The sequence below is a fragment of the Medicago truncatula genome, chromosome 8, assembly GCF_003473485.1.
Source record: "Medicago truncatula cultivar Jemalong A17 chromosome 8, MtrunA17r5.0-ANR, whole genome shotgun sequence".
Lineage (NCBI taxonomy): Eukaryota > Viridiplantae > Streptophyta > Magnoliopsida > Fabales > Fabaceae > Medicago > Medicago truncatula.
The window spans coordinates 12,109,532-12,124,126 of NC_053049.1; the positions used below are offsets into that span (position 1 = coordinate 12,109,532).

A 14,595-nucleotide genomic window follows, 5' to 3' on the forward strand; every position below is an offset into this window, starting at 1 on the left:
TTTTTCTTTGGTTGTGTTTGCTGCTATAGAAAATTTAGATGCCCCGCTAAACCAAATTGTTGGGGTGACGTTGTGGAGATGGACTCAAAGGTAGTGGTTGACTGTATCTATGGTTGTTCACTTGGTTTCTCAGATTTTACGTCAATTATTAATGATTGTCGATGCCTTATTTCTTATGATCTAGCTCAATGTCATGTTAGTTTTCGTATTTTTCATTTGAGTTCTATCATGTATCACTACTCTTATTTTAAATGAAATGCATTATGTTTTCTCTTCTAAGAAACAAAACAAACATAAGAAAAAGTATGCAACATATGACCATATCAACCATTAAAGAACACGAAATTCTACGACTTTCCTTCAGGCAGTTGGAGAAGCTAAAAATATCTGCACGTTATAGTTATTATCAAGAAATAAAAGAGCCAAAGAAAAACTTGGACATATAATACAAAGACATTAAAATTCAGAAAATGCAGGAGCAAAAGAAAAAATGATGCTATGAAGAAACTATCCTTCTTCCAACCAACATTTCAGAATTAAGCATGCTTGTTTTCGATAACATAAATATAAATGCATCTTATTCACAAACAAAAAAAAATCATGCAATTAAGATCTCTAAACCAATTAATCTTCCTGGCTCAAGATCAACCAGAACGTTCATCATTAGAAAATATTATTGGATTACAAATTGTTACAAGGACTCGTAATTATCCAATTTTTTCCATGGGTGTATGCTTATTTTTATACCGCGATACAAACCTTAAAAACATGACACTTCACCTCTATATTGTTACAAAACTCCTCAACAACATTCTGATCATTAGTTTTAATCTTCCAACCTAATATCATAGCAAAATCCAACATCTTCTTCCTTTGGTCATGGGTGAACTTAGTACTAAACGTTTTATATCTCGTTACAAAAAATTTCAACAACATTCTCATCATTATTTTTAATCTTCCAACCTAATGTCATTGCAAAATCCAACATCTTCTTCCTTTGCTCATGGGTGAACTTAGTACTAAACCTTTTATATCTCGTTACAAAATTCTTCAACAACATTCTCATCATTATTTTTAATCTTCCAACCTAATGTCATTGCAAAATCCAACATCTTATTCCGTTGCTCATGGGTGAACTTAGTACTAAACCTTTTATATCTCGTTACAAAATTGTTCAACAACATTCTCATCATTATTTTTAATATTCCAACCTAATGTTATTGCAAAATCCAACATCTTCTTCCTTTGCTCATGGGTGAACTTAGTACTAAACCTATTATATCTCGTTACAAAATTCTTCAACAACATTCTCATCAGTTTCTGTTTGCCCAGATAACACACAAAGGGGAGAATGTCCTTTTGGCAGCACTTTGTATTTCTGTGACTCATTCCTGCTCATCTTGGGTGGATAGGGCTGTGTTTTGAATAAAGTTTAGCTGTACAAAAAAAAAATAACCACATTTAATTTTCGGGAAGCATTCAACAAAATCATTTAATACTTCCAAGAAATATATTTAAAATATTACACATCCTGAATGCAAGAAACTTAATAAAGCATTCAACAAAACAATTTAATACTTCCATGAAACATATTTATAATTCTCAAATTTGTTTCTCTTGCTTATTTGATTTTCATATTTGTAAATGAATTTTTAATTAGACAAGATTTAAGCGACCATGTAACACAAAGAAAGAGATTGCAATATCTCTAGAATAAATCAAGCCGTTTATGTTATGATATATTGTATCTTCCCATAGGAAAACAAAATTAAATTTTACTAAGATTGTGTACCTGATTCACCGGCTTGAATTGATTAGGCTTGAACCCAATGGGTATCTAGGTATTTTTCTTATACAGCAGATCCGTTGAATGTCTACACACATGATCAACATCAGTAAATATGAAAATCTTCAATGTAGAACTTGATAATTTAACCCTAAACATGAAAATAAAATCTAAAGTAGATCTTTGAGTACCGTTTTTATAGATCCATCCTTTTGAACAGCCCATTATATCGGAGTTTCTCACTTTTTTAATCAAAGAAATTACACTCGAGTTGAAGTTGAAATAGAAAAATAGAACGATGTTGTCACCAATAATCCTCCAAAGAAAGGAGATTGTAGATGACGACAAGAAATTAAAATCATAATGATCAAGGAATAGCATCAGATCTCTACACTGAAGCTGCAACAAAGAAATTACAGTTCAGTAGAAATTAGAACTAGAGAGAAGAGAAAGCATAATCAGATCTAATGAAGAAATCAAAATACTGCATACCTTTCTGTAATTAAACTCAAGGCTCACACATTGAAGTGTTTGATTTGTTTGATTTGAGATGATAGTCAATGTAACAAGTAATCTTCTTTCTTCTCATAAGCTTCTAAGGTCGATCATGAGAAAGTGATTAGATGCTGCTGGTGGAAGGAGAGGAACATGGGTTTGTGGGTAGCTGCGGCTGCTGCTAGCTTTCAAAACCTATATATCAGTCTATAATATATATAGGTGTCAAGACCGGTTACCCTACCTGATCTATTTAGGGCCAGCCCTAACAAACATTAGACTTTATTGGATTGGGATAAAAAGCTCTATTTGAACATGGACTTAAGAAAAACTATTTGACCCTATACGGGCCATGGGCTAAATGGACCTGCCTTAATTATTTTCATTCATTTTTTGAAAATATTATAGAATGTTCAACAAAATTTCTTACGATTCTTACAAGCACTATTTTTTTTACTAGTGATCAGACAAGCAATTTGTGTCTGTCTGCACACCTTTTTCTTATTGCGATAATGTATGTAAATTATGAAAGTTGTTTTTTTAATGAACTATGTTTATCTTTTTGAATTACCAACCAATATTAAAAATATAATATCAATTCTTATAATTTTTAATGACACCAATAATATAAAACTATTATTGTTTTTTTTTAAATTTGTATAAATTTAATGATACCAACAAATAGAATTTTTATAGACAATTCGTTTATAGGTATAGTTAAAAAAATCTAATTAAAAAAGAAAACTGAAAATAAAAAAAACATAAATGTTTTGGCGTAACACAATTTTATTCAAGGTTACCAGCTTCCATCTTCATAAGTTTTACAATTCATAAAAATTGGACTTTTTTTTTCTTCATTTTTTAAGTATATATCTACGCATTGAACGGGCAAAAAGTATGTCTTTCTTTTGTAATTTATGAACTTTTGTCCAATTTCTTTGTTACAGAGCTTCTATAATCTTCTTTCATAGGTGCTAGCGGTGAGGGATATAGCGGTATGATGATAAATGTGGTATGATGGATATAGCGGTCCAATTTCTTTCAAAGAGAATTAAAGAAAGAAGATCATCTCCTTTGTTTTTTCTTCTTTTGGTAGAGGGATATAGTGGTATGATGATAAATGTGGTGAATCTAAATATGTTCAAGGGGTTTTAATTTGAATTTTATTGGAAAAATGGCGATGGCGGTTGTTACAAACCAATTATCCTATATGGAAAGTAGTGTTGATAGAAAAATATGGAAGTGGAGTGCAAACCTTGTTGGAAGGTAGTGGTGTAGAGTGTCTGTGGTATGGTTCTTGATGGTGGAAGGATCTTGTGCTTATTCACGAAGTTGGAAGCTCAAATTGGTTTAATTCGGAGGTGGGAGAACTAATTATCGAAATGATAAGTGGAGGGGAAGTTCTACACTTGTACAATTTCCTAGACTTTATGCTATTTTAAATAATAAATAAGCAACCCTATTCTCATGTAAGAGATAGTTTTGTGTGTGGGAAGTGAACCCTTATAAATAATTAGTTTGAAGTGGTCGATGATTTCAATTATTCCTAAGAGCAAGATTGTTGGAAGTGGAGACCAGAGGAAAATGATTTGTTTTTGGTTAAGTCAACTTATATTTTGTTGGAGAATCTAATCATGTGGGAGAATAGATGGAGTGATATTAAGAAGAATGTTTTTGGTTATCTTTGCAAAGGGAAATCTCCATCAAGAGTGGTGGCTCTTTCTTGGAAACATTTACTTGAATGAATTTTGATGAAATCGAATCTTGCCATTTACAAAATTATTCAACCGGAGGATTTGGAAGAATGTGCTTTGTGCGAATTAGAGTGGGAAACATCTACTCATCTCTTCTTGTTTTCTGTCGTGGATGAAGGAGTGTGGAATCTGGTAATGAGATGGATATATTCTTGGTTCATTACCCCTCCAAATTTGTTTAAGCATTTGGAATTGGAGTAGAGAGGCGTCGAATGAAAACCTGCAAAAAGGTTATTGGCTTATTTGGCAAGTAATGATTTGGATGATTTGGAGAGCTTGAAATATGATTTTTTTTTTTTTTAATAATGTGGTAAAGGAGGTGGAAGAGATAGTGGATGAAGTCAATGTGTTGTCATGGAGGTGGAATCCTAACGATTGTATGGAAGTTCTATTTTGTATCGATATAGGTGACTTTTGGGTTTTAGTACCATTGTTAATTTTTTACATGGTGTTGTTTTCTTTGTTGATTTGACTCTGTTAGCATGTTGCTGGTCCACAATTTTGGGGTCTGGGAGCATAATCGATTTTGGTCTTTGAATCCGCCATATTTTACTTCTTGTAAGGGTGGTATGATAAATAAATGTGCTATTTCAAAAACAAAAAAAAAAAGGGAGAAAATCCTCTAAAGTGAGAAAATCAAGGGTTTTTATTATAACAAACTTGTGATTTTCTATGATATACCTACAATATCTACCTTTATTTTATTAAGTAATGATTGATATTGTCCACTTTACAATCTAAAGCAAGTTCATCACTTTAGAGGATCCGGATCTGCATTAACTATTTGTAGTTGATTTTATCAAAATAAACTTATTGTGTGGTTAGACAAAGGTAGAATTTTAGTGTTTTATAAACGCTACTAATTTATTTTAGCAATTTTTGTTATTTGAGACAAACAGACTACCAGTGGCCCATACATGCTACCCAGAATAGGTTGTACTCTATATAGGGTCGTACTAAATAGCTTGGAAAACGTTCGCGATAGAATATTAAGGCCCAAATTCTACTTTTTATTCGGATTGGCATGCTGACCTTAATGTGTGTAAGCCTATTTTGACAACTCTAATACTTGCATGAATATAAAGATTTGAACATTCTATTTTCTCACACACAAAAAATAGTAGAAAAGGTAATAATTTAATGTTATATATTTTTTTAATAATATGATGAATTGTATTTTTTTTTTATCAAATGAAGTGTTGAAATCTGTGTCCACCCATAAATTATATATTACGGTTATTATAATATATAAATCTTGTAAATATATGATCCTGATCAAATCATAACTGAAACTACAAAAATCATTCATGCTCTTTATTACCTACGTCCAACAGCCAGGACTCATGGGTGTCAAGGTTCTTGATTGAAACCTCATTATTTTTTGAACCGCTGTAATGGCCACGTTTTAAAGGAAAAAATGCGAATGTAGAAATATGTTCAGTATCTTGACAATTATTAGCCTACAACAGAAAAATACAACACAATAAACTGATAGACATTAATAGAAAAAAGATTAATTGGTGGACAGTATAAAAAAAATGTCGGTTTAAGAAGAATTTGCCAAAATGGCGTTGTCAAAACTGCCATCATTTTCACTCCCCCGCTAAATTTAAAATATTGATTTAAGAAGAACCGTCAAGCAAGCTGTCATAATACGAGTTCAATAAAATGACGGCTAATATTTTTTATTATAACGGCGGTTTCAACAGCCTTAATATAAACTTTTTCACTCCCCATGAATATGTGAAAAAGTACAAGAAAAATATTGAGCCAAGGCTAAACAATTCAGCCATCTCGCTTTCAAAATCCCTGAAACCTCCGTCACATAAGCAGAAGCATTTCCCAATGTTATGAACAAAGCCTTCCAGGTACTTAGCTTCACAGTCATGAATTACAACACCAATAGTCTCACAAGAGGGTGAGCCATAAGAAGATCCGTCAATCTTTATCTTTATGCTTCCCCTCTGTGGAGGTCTCAAAAAACCTCACTAACGTGCACCTGCCTGCTAGAATGCGAAGGAATCTGGAACAAAGAACGAACTATGAAGTCTAGAGAGGAGGAATCACTAGCTCCAGACATCAGAGAGGAGCTAAACTTAGCTTCTGCAATGATGTTTCTGACCATGTTGGGGATATTGAGTTCCTTGTCTTGAAAATACCGATTGTTATGTTCGATCCAGATTTGCCATATGCTATGAATGATGACAGAAATCAGAATCTGATGAGTGAATTTGCTCCCTTTGCTGATGTCGGTGTGTAACAGATTTAGACAGTTGGAAGTGTCCAGGTGTTGCAATATCTTGATAATAATAAGACTACAACAGAAAAATACAACACACTCAACTGATAGACATTCATAGAAAAAAGATCCATTGGTGGAGAGTATTCAAAAAATCATTTCATTTTTTCAATGTCAAAGATACTGAGTAAAAGTACTGCTTCAAATAATTCCGCTTAATTCGATTAAAATGGAAACAACAGCAAACCATAGTGAATTAAAATTCAACAAAGTTATTTAGTTTCTTTACAAATGAATATAGAAATGCTTAGCTAAGACTAAAACATCAAAGATACGTAATAAACACAATCAAAATTCTTATATCAAGCGGCTGATGTCGTTTGTGAGTTATCAATAAAGAGGACACACTGATTCCACAAATTGAGGCAAGTTTACATGTATTTGGATCAATATAACATCAAACTTAAAAGACAATATGTAAATTAATTTTGAACCCACAGAAACTTCTTGTAGTCGTCCAGGATCCATAATTACAGTTACAAAACAACACCAATAAAAGTCATACGTGAGGAGAAATTTAGCACCCTTTGTACTTTATTTCTCACAACTTCAATAATGTCAAATTTCTATGTGCGACGATGCAATAACACCGCTTTTTGACAATATTTTCTACTAAATAGTGTATCATGGGATCATATCAATATGTCAAAAGTGATTTTTTTTTCACGCTATGGCCATACTAATCCTCATGTTATGTATTTTCTATTGAAACAAGCTGATAAGATTTTTCAGCACTTAATTAGCAAACATACATTTACTAGCCAATTTGAAGAAAACAAACAATATCAGAAGCATAACTTGAATTTGTAAAATGAAATAAACTGAATCACAAACCATGTAAAAGATAATTCAAGCCAAGATCAATATTAATAATTATCAAAATCTTGAATGTCATTACTAGAATTCAAAAATTTCACCGTAATCGTAAACAGAAAATCTAAATTAAATTTGTTAGTATAATTTTTATGGAGCCATCCTTTTGAACTTCTTGAATGTCTTTGAATGTTGATCTTTGGGTCCCATGATGTCTGTCTTAACCAATGTTCCAGATGCAATCTTTAGGTCCCATGATATCTATGTCTTCAGCAACGTTCCAGATGAAATCTTCTTCCAAAATGGAAAATTAACTGTGGAGTTGAAACCCAAAAAATTGTATGGATAGAAGATGATGTTGGAAAAGAGATTGTGGTGGTTTGCATGGAGGGATTCGAGCTGAATTTCTAATGTCCTACTTTGTGTACAGGGCTCTCTCTGTGTGTGTTGGATTTATAACCTTTTTATTAGTGTCTCTGTACAGCTAAAAACCATAAGATTAACATCTGAAAATATAAGGAAACATAAGATTAACATTTCCAGTTGTGACAGATAACTTATAACTCAAAACCATAAGATTAACCATTCCAGTTGTCAGCAACCACATTGAAACTTAATATTAAATGTCCAAAATGCAAGAAAGTTTCACAAAATTGATATGATGATTTAGGAAAAATGAAATTCAACTCACCGGTCCGCAGGCACCAACCAGGTTTTTCTTAGCATAGTTTACATACCGTATGAGCCTGCGTTATGTGTTGAATTGCTCGGTATCTGGACAATAGTAAGACCGCAACAGAAAATTACAACACAGTCAAGTGATAGACATTCATAGAAAAAGAATACATGAATACTAATAGAAATTTGCTAAATACGTTGGAGATATAAAGTAGAATCGCTACTGCAGATATTTCCACTACCATAATTCAACATGTGGGTAATTTATTTATTTTAAATAATTAAAAATACTATTTGAAAGAATGGTAAGAGATTAAATCAAGGTAGAAAATGTAGTTGTCATATACAACACATTAGCCATTAATAAGAGAGACAAAAAAGAGGATTCAACTAAATTATGAATGGTGGAAATCCAAAGTCCCAAGAATTTGTCACATTCTTGACTCCAATAAAATCATTTGATACTTCCACAAAACCATTTGATACTTCCATTAAATATATTCAACAAAATCATTTGATACTTCCATTAAATATATTTAAAATATCACACATCCTGAATGCAAGAAACTTAATAAACCATTCAACAAAACCATATAATACTTCCATGAAACATATTTATAATTCTCAAATTTGATTCTATTGTCTATATCATTCTCAGATTAGTAAATAAATATGTAATTATTCCTTTATTACTTTATTAATTTCAAAACTCAACGCCCTATATAAATTAAATGCAATCTCTTGAAAAGCTTTAAAACAGGGGAAATCCGCACAAGCTTTTATCTTGTGGCATGATTGACAAATGCATCAATTTCTTGACATCTCATTCTTTAAACCACAATTTAACAAACAAAAAGATTGTAATATCTCAACAATAAATCAAGTTGTTTATGTTATGATATATTGAATCATCCAATTGGAAAACAAAATTAAATTGTACTAAGATCGCGTACTTATTCGCCTGCTAGAATTGATTAGCCATCAAGACAATGTGTATCTAGGTTTTCTCTTACATTGCAATAAAAATTCGTTACACTCACAGTGGTAAAAAGACTTGAATAGCAGATCCATTGAGTGTCCACACACATGATCAATATCAATAAATATAAAAATGAATGTAGAATTTGATGATTTAACCCTAAACATAAACATAAAATCTAAAGTATATTTTTGAATACCGTGTTTATGCCGCCAACCTTCTGAACAGCCCATTATGTTGGAATTTTTCACTTTTTTAATCAAAGAAATCACACTCGAGTCGAAGTTGACATAGAAAAATAAAACCATGTCATCACCAATAAACAACCAAAGAAAGGAGATTGTAGATGACGACAAGAAATTAAAATCATAATGATCAGGGATTAGCATCAGATCTCTACAATAAAGCTGCAGAAAGGAAATTACAGTTTCGTATAAAATTAGAACCAGAGAGAAAAGGAAAATGAAATCAGATCTAATGAAGAAGTAAAAATATTGCATACCTATATGTAGTGAAACTCCAAGCTCACAAATTGCAGTATTTGGTTCGTTTGATTTTAGACGATAGTGAATGTAACAAGTAATCTTCTTTCTACTTACAAGCTTCTAAGATGTGAAAATGATTACATGCGGCTGGTGGAAGGAGGGGAACAGAGTGTTTGTGGTTAGCTGCGGCTGCAGCTGGTATAAAGGGTTCCTTTTCAAAACCTATACATCAATCTATTATATATAGGTGTGAAGATGGGTTATTCTACCCGACTTGTTTAGGGCCGGCCCTAACAGACATTAGACTTTATCGGACTGGGCTAAAAAGCTCCATTTAAATATGGAATTTGAAAAAACTATATGACCCTCTTAAAAAAAAAAAAAACTATATGACCCTATACAAGCCACGGGATAAATTGATATGCCATAATTATTTTCATATTTTTTAAAACATTGTAGAATGTTCAAAATAATTTCTTATGCGCATTACTAGCATTTAGACAAACACTTTGTGCCAGTCTTCACACTTTTTTTTTATTGCAGTAATGCATGTAAATAATGAACGATAATTTTTTTAATGAAGTTTTTGTTTTGATTAAAGTTATATCTATAATTTTTTGTGCCTTTCAAATTGTAAACACTATGTTTATCTTTTTCAATTACCAAACAAATATAGCAAATATAAGATTAATACTTATATTTTTTAATCACACCAACAAATAGCATTATATAGACAAATTTATTTAAGGGTGTAATTGAAAGAATATAAAAGCTAGACCAAAACCTCATATTTCCTTTATATATGGTATCTCATTATATATAATACATATTTATCCAAAGAAATATAATTAAAAAAACAAAACTAAAAATAAAATAAAAGCATGAAAGTTTTGGCGTGACACAACTGAATTCAAGTTTTACCAGTTTCCATCTTAAAGCGGTTACAACTTCTTAAGTATTACATTTCATAAGAATTGAATATTTTTTCATTTTTTTAGTATCTATGCATTCAATGGGAAAAAATCATGTAAAGCGAGTAATGTGTGAAGTGTAGCTCAGTTGGGTATGGACAATATATAATATATGCAAGGTTCAGGGTTCAAAGTCCGACCACCACCCAAAAAAAAATAAATTATGTGGACCATAGTTCTCTTTCATAATCAATATAAAACCAAACTTCAAAGACATGCGGTGAATCAATTTTGTACATTGTTTTTGTACAATACTTTTCGGTGCTAATTTAATTGGGTTAATTTAACTTTAAAAAAAACATTGTCATTCCTTAAAAAAACATTATTATTCCTTAAAAAAAAACATTGTTATTGAAGAATAAAGACCTATAAAATAGTTGGAAATCAACTAGCTTCATAAGATCGATGATGACAATCACAAAACAACAACAATAGAAGAAATTTAATACCCTGTTGACTATGTTGCACACAATTATAAGCGAAAAATAGGGGTAATTTTTTTTAAACAACAATGATATTTAAACACCCCAACTTTTCATACATTCACTTAACACGTCATTTTATTTCTATCTCTCACTTTCTATCACATCATAAAACTATAGCATCACTCTCTTTTTCTCTGTTTCTTTTAGTTTAATGGTGTATACACACACCGACATGAGGAGTACATGAGGAGTAAACTGAACATTTTCTATGTTCAAATCCAACTACCATTGTAGACTTTTTTTAAGTAGAAACTGTATCCATTATTTAACAACACTTCACATTTAAAAAAAATATCAATGGGAATTTTTTCAATCCTGCCATGCTAATCCTTATGGAAGGTATTTTCAATTGACAAAAGAGATGATCGGATAACTAGTGAACATGATAATTACTAGCCAATTAGAAAAGCAAAACAAAGTCAGCGGTATAATTAAAATTCATAAAATGAAATAAACTGAATCAGAAGCCACGTAAAAGATAATTTGAAACATGATCAATATCAACAAATATCGAAATCATGAACGTCATCACTTTAATTTGATGATTTCACCCTAAACATAAAATCTAAATTAAATTTTTTAGTTCCATTTTCATGGAGCCATCCTTTTGAACTTCTGACTTAACATCACGACTTTCGTCATCCTTTTGATCATTCTAAACATCTGAAAATAGAAAGAAATATAAGATTGACAATACCAAGCTATTGCTGGTAGGTTAGCACCAAATCATATATGAACAATAGAAACTAACTTTAAGGAAGGTAACTATTAAGAATAATGATATAGTTAGTTAAGATACTAGTTTTAGTTACTATATAAGTCACATGGTTGACTCATTTGTACCCACATCTTTCATTCTTGTATTATTTTCAACCATCATCAAGAGAATAGTTTTCTAAGCTTTTCTCTCTATTTTCATGGATGCCATGTTTCTCAACAGCCATGTTTCTCAACAGTAACATGTTGGAAACATATCTTTACAAAGGAAACATATCAAAGATAAACAATTAACACAACCATATCCACAAACATTGTCAAAGCAAAAAATTATCATACCAAGTGTTTCCATCCAATGTAATAAGTTAATTATAGACAAACAAAGCACATTGAATCCAAAAATATCATGTTTATCCCAAAACAAAATGAAGTAAGTCTGCATTAATTTTTGGATCAATATTCATTTGTGAATAAGCAAGACACAAGATCTGGAAAATTTAATGTGACTGTATAAATATCTAGTGTTATAGATTAGGCATTTCCAATTGATACAAAGCCACACTATTCAATTAGCTATTTTCAATTGAAACTAGGTGATCATATTTTTCAGCATTTAAAAAGTCTACTTGACATTTACCTGCCAAGCCTTAAAAAAAAAATGAAAAAAGATATTTACTTGCCAATCAGAAAAGCAAAAAAAAGTTAGCAGCAAAATGTGAACTCTTAAATGAATTAAACTGAGACAGCAACCATGTGCATGATAATTTTATAGTTGCTCAATATCAATAAAGATAACACCTTAAATGTTAGTTCTAATTAATTTGCACTCTATGTCAGAGATATAAGTAGAGTTTTGTTGCTACAACTATTTTCACTACGATACTGCTGCAAGAGGATAATTTATTTTTATTTTTAGAAGAATCAGATCTACTATTTGAAAAAGGATAAGAAATGATACAAAAATAAAAAATTAAAAGAAAACACTAGCAAACAGTAGTGGACGAAAATTCAACATTATTATTTAGTTTCTAAACATCAGAATATAAACAGACTCATGGAAAAGCTTTAAAATAGGGGGAAATTCACACAAACTTTTATCATAGCATAGCTCAGTTTCACAATAATAACCTTAAACTACTAAAACCAAACCAAACCCTTAAGAATACCTTCAATGCAACAACACACCAAAGTACTTCAAAAGCTTCTTAAGAAAGAAAAAAAAAAAAACCACCCACTTTCAATTACATTGGTTGCTTTCTTTCTTGTTTACGCTTAAAGCCACATCCACAGTTTTTCTGTCAATTGGAGCATATATAATATATGACCCCACCGGAGATGTGAAACTTTCCTGCAGAATAACCATTTGCCTCTGAGTAGGGATGAATGACTTAATAATTGAAATGCAGTTTCCATGATAGGGTCCATTTGAAATGTGTGCGATTTCATGCATTGGATTTCCACAAGAAAGACCATCCCACTGTGATCGTTTTGTAGGATCTTTGAGCAATTCAAAAACTTTCTGAGCAGGCAGAGGGAGCCAAAGAGTGGTAGCAGCAGTTACAACAGTGCCATTTGGCTGGCTTGTATCATTGTCGGTGGTATCGCGAAGAGAGACTCTAAACCCCACCAATGCTATCAAGAGTTAAATGGTTCAATTCCACTTGACCAGGCATTGTTAAGCATTCACAAAACATTTTGACCATTCTATCAGCAAGCTTTATCACACTATTCCTCCCTTCAAGTGTTTGGATCAGCCTCCTCTCCTCTGTTGCCTCTTCAGCTTCCTCTAGAAGGGCTTCCACTTCAGCAAATGCTTGAGCAGCATATGTGGCTGCCTCTTGTGAAGACAGGGACATTATCATTGCTAATTCTAAGTCTAACTCAGACTGTGTAGGGTTATAGCTCAAATCCCTGTCAAACTTCATAGAGGCATTCTGCCTCCCTTCCAACATGGTGACGATTTATGTTGGAACAGATATGCTCGGGTAGGGGTAGGCATAATCCTGTACTGTTTCACCTAAAATATAAAACTCAACCCATGAGTATGATCTCTATTTGAAACCAGTAAATGTATAACAGTAAATGAAGAAAAAACATTGCATCCTAAAATATTATAAAGAACAAAAACTATTTTTAATTCACGTCAGAAAATACTATTTTTGCAGTCGACACTAAAAAATGTATAGTTGTATACTATATACTAGAATCTCAGGCCAAACTCACAAGCAGCAGCAGTATCAAAGCAACAGAATACAGATAATAGAGTAAAACAAGTAACATTCTAATTTCAAATAGATATATGCACAATATTAAGGATTGTTTATCATTTCAACTCAACAAGTCACTATTTTCATTTTATCCGACATTTTAGTTTTTCTTTTCAGTCTCTCTCCAAATCCTTGCCCTAAGATTTTTTATAGCTATTACCTAATAAGTAGGAGAAATTTGAATGTCATTTAACCCTAAACATAAATATAATATGTAAAGAACATTTTGAAGTACCGTTTGTAAGAAGCCCTTCTTTTGAGAATTAACTTATTTAATCAAAGAAATCACACTCGTTTGTAGATGACCACAAGAAATCGAAATCATTATCAAGGAATAGCGTCCGATCTCTACAATGAACCTGCAACAATTTTAGCAAAAATTAGAAGAAAATAGATTACGAATAAAAATGAACACTTGCAAAAAAAAAACAAAAAAATTGAGGAAAGTGGAATTAGATCTGATCTAAGGCATACCTTTGTGTAGTTTAAAATACCAAAGGCTCACTCATGACAGCTTTTTGTTTACATTTGGTGGAGTGGAAGGAACAACAAAACGTGAAAGTGATAATTTGTGAGAGGGTTAAGGATAGCAGCAGCAAATAATAATAATCTGAGAGTGAGTAGCAGCTGCAAGTGAGAAGGGCTACTTTGAAAACCCTAATTATCTATTATATATATACTAGAGTCATTCTTGCACAGTTGAGAATCAAAATGGGCTACCTGTTTGTTATGGATTCGGGTTTTGTTGGGTTGGGCCAGAAAGCCTTAGTTATTTAAATACGAAACATTATACTTTCACCTCTACAAAGGACAACCCATAAAAAATTCACTTTACCCCCCTCTTGTCATTTGACTTCACCCCACAA

At 31.8% G+C, this 14,595-nt stretch overlaps 3 long non-coding RNA genes across 3 annotated transcripts; all 3 read right to left on the reverse strand.

The window, feature by feature from the left end:
- Positions 1-1,068: 1,068 nt before the first annotated feature.
- On the reverse strand, positions 1,069-2,451 carry LOC11444578 (uncharacterized). Its single transcript, XR_003008082.2, has 4 exons — positions 2,279-2,451; positions 1,978-2,185; positions 1,793-1,874; positions 1,069-1,436 (listed from the first exon to the last, which is right to left on the reverse strand). It is a non-coding gene; the product is annotated as an uncharacterized lncRNA (long non-coding RNA).
- Positions 2,452-7,172: 4,721 nt separating this feature from the next.
- Positions 7,173-9,494, reverse strand: LOC112417176 (uncharacterized). The gene is made up of 4 exons (XR_003007716.1): positions 9,307-9,494; positions 9,004-9,211; positions 7,839-7,921; positions 7,173-7,653 (listed from the first exon to the last, which is right to left on the reverse strand). It is a non-coding gene; the product is annotated as an uncharacterized lncRNA (long non-coding RNA).
- Positions 9,495-12,536: 3,042 nt separating this feature from the next.
- On the reverse strand, positions 12,537-14,361 carry LOC11445196 (uncharacterized). The gene is made up of 3 exons (XR_003007706.2): positions 14,204-14,361; positions 13,965-14,088; positions 12,537-13,479 (listed from the first exon to the last, which is right to left on the reverse strand). It is a non-coding gene; the product is annotated as an uncharacterized lncRNA (long non-coding RNA).
- Positions 14,362-14,595: the final 234 nt, after the last annotated feature.